The following is a 3,177-nucleotide window of genomic DNA, read 5'->3' as shown; positions in this document are numbered from 1 at the left end:
AGTATTGCAGAATAAGGGAATTGGGACAAGTTACTTTTAACTCTAATATTACTTTCATCTGCTCTAAGGGGCTAAGACACTTACGGTGTAGTTTTGAAGTACCTAAGGTTAGCTCAGGCACAGGACCCTAACTTGTTTTGTGAAGTTGTTTGCATGTTCTTCCCTCAACACAGCTGTTGCCCAGATTTGTTTAATATTCCTTTTCCTCAGAAGGAGATGCTGCAGAGATAAATGTTCTAAGCTCTTGACCTCCTAAGTGGAAAAGCCATACTGAGAACCCAGGGGTGGGTCCCAGTATGGATGCTCTGGATCCCTGAGCTGCACTTACCACTCAGCCAAGGGATCCGCAGTCATGGAGCAAGGGAGTGCCTGCATCCGTATCCTGGCTGGAAGTCCTAGCATCTCTAAAATTCCAGACCTTGCCCATCAGGTGGCCTTAGTGGTCACAGAATCCAGGGCAGCTATGGGTGGACTTATCAGTTGACTTTGGCACAGTCATTAATGTGAAATTCACCTCAGGACCTGCGTTCTCCTGGTCAGCTCCCAGATTCAGAGAGGTGTGAGACCCCATGTATACAGTACAGGTCATATCTGTCAGTGCTGGTGTCATTGCTTAAACAAGGCCAAAAGAAGATAAGAATCAGGGAGCTATTTTATTGTATTGGATAATGTTACCATAAGCCTTAGCATTGGTCAATTCCTGTAGCCCACACCCAAGGACTCAAAGTGGAACCTGACTGTTAGACTGTACACTTCTCCTGCACAGCTCGGTTAGAGACAGGCTGTGCTCAGTCCGGGTTCCCTCTTCATAACGAAGTGTCCCACTTATGGAACAGCTCCCTAGAGTATGGACAACCCCTGACTCAGGGGGCATACATACATTGTATGGAAAACAAAGATTGGGAGAAAAATATGACACGATTGAGAGTGGCTGTATCTAAATGGTAGGATTTCAGTTTTGTCAAATCTTGTGTATTTGATTTTCCTTAAGACAAGTGATTAGTGAATAAATATAGCATATTTTGTCTAGGATTGAATTCAGTCCTTTAATAGAGGTTGTTGTTAATCAAGTATAAAATATTATACATTAGAAGACATGATAAATGCAGTAGCTGGCATTGTGGATGCTGGGGAAAGAGTGATCTGGGAAAAATCAAGAGACAGTGGCAATTTAGCAGAAGCTCAAAAGAGGCAGGGTGGGTCATGGGTCTGTGTCATTGAAACAGAGCATGCATTTTAGTGTTTACCATTTTTTAGATCGACCCTTCCCTTCTGATGAGGCTCCCCTTAGCTAGAAAGCCAAAGCTCTGTTTTCATTTCCTTCCTCTTGTCCTTTGCCTTCCTTCATCCCCCAAAGAGGATGGCCCAACACCAGCTCAGCCCACACTTACTAACCTCCCACATCCATACACACCACCCCATGTCCTCATCGATAAGAAAGCCCCTGAGTGATTCCTGAGTCGCAGCACCAGTGTCCTGACAGTTACTCTGTGTCCCTCCAGCTCTCCCTGAGGATGTGGCGGATGACCTGCACCATGATAGGACAGGAGAAAAGCCTCCGTGGATCCCCAAGGCAAGCTGGATTGTTTCTGGTCTGAGATAGAAATATTGCTTTATTTCTCTTTGAATAGAATTAAGTTATGAATATTTGAGGGTATTCCTTCCAGATACATACAATTCCCTTGGTTGGGAGAATGTGGAGTGAGAGTCTATTACCAACTCATGGAGCCTGATTCCACAGGACATTACTATTGACAGCATCCATTACAGACTGTAGAGTATGGAGCTCTCTCTCCTGCAGCGATTTTTCCTCTAGGCAAAGAATCCTGTAATTTCCAACCTAAATAGACTCGGAAGTTCCATCCTCCCAGCAATGTTCTTGCCTTTCAGCCTGAGTAGGTTTGCTCTGATAACCCTTGCTGGGTTCCCTGGACCACTGTTTCTTACCAGGTTTTCTACTGTCAGCAAATGAACAAAAGACCTGAGCATCACTGTGATCTTATCCTCATAGTGTTTTCTCTTCTGTAATTGCAGGTGGCCTTCCCAGAACGTGAAAACGGTATGTATTGTGGAATCAGTCACTTGGGGAGGAAGAACTTTGAAGATAAGAAAGTGGGACATTCTTGCTGGTTTTAGTGTAGAGGGCAGACTGATTCCAAATTTGTGCTGGGAATGAGAGTAGGTGTCCTGGTGATAGAAAGTGATTTACAAGTAATGTAACCAATTACTATAGTCCCAGGAAGAAGCTGTATTACGGTTAGGTGGTGTAGGTTTGTGTGCATGAGACTGGGGGTGTCTGTATGTGAAATGAGTGGGATGATTCTGTGTGTGTAAGTGAACTTTTTGTGTTGTGTTTGCCTTGATTTATGTTCCCCTAAACATCACTGTTACTGGTGGCAACTTTCTAAAAATTATTCCCATCACCACTGCATCATGAATGGGTATGGATATAAAAGTAAATAAACTGTATACTTTCAGTGTGTGCATTGATTTTATACCAAGTGAGCCTCATTTAACCTGGAAAACAAATCCTATCACCACCCAGGCAAATGTTTACTGGATTATCATTATTATTATTCTTTTGGCTGTGTTGTGTCTTCGTTGCAGTGTGCGGGCTTCTCATTTCAGTGGCTTCTGTTGTTCCAGAGCACGGGCTCTAGGTGCATGGGCTTCAATAGTTGTGGCACGTGGGCTCAGTAGTTGTGACTTGCAGGCTCTACGGCACAGGCTTAGTAGTTGTGGTGCACGGACTTAGTTGCTCCATGGCTGGATTCCTAATGAACAAAGCTGGGTTTCAGCATCCCTACTACTGGGTCAATTACAACTTCATTTAATAAGAAATCTCATCTCTTAGTAGGTCTCATAGCATTCTGAATGGTTATGATACATCTCTCTGCCACTTCCCTCATTCTAACTGTTTCCTATTAGAGCCTCGGGATGAGTCCTCCCCCCTTACCTGAAGCACCTAGTGCTAGGCAGGCCTCCTTCCTTTTGCAGGGAGCCCATGCTTGTACCCACATGCCACACCCAGTTCTGGAGGAGTCCGAGAAAGAAGGAGCCTCCAGGAGTAGATGGAGGTAATTCACTCCACCTTTCTCCTTTGAGGCTAATATTCACTATCGGATTCTGTGCTAAGGAAACGAAATGTCCTTCTCCTGTGGAAAGTCTGTCTTCCAT

The sequence above is a fragment of the Mesoplodon bidens genome (genome assembly GCF_964165515.1).
Source record: "Mesoplodon bidens genome assembly, contig: HAP1_SCAFFOLD_438, whole genome shotgun sequence".
NCBI lineage: Eukaryota > Metazoa > Chordata > Mammalia > Artiodactyla > Ziphiidae > Mesoplodon > Mesoplodon bidens.
The sequence above is the reverse complement of the archived record's forward strand: the minus strand, read 5'-3'. Positions refer to the sequence as shown.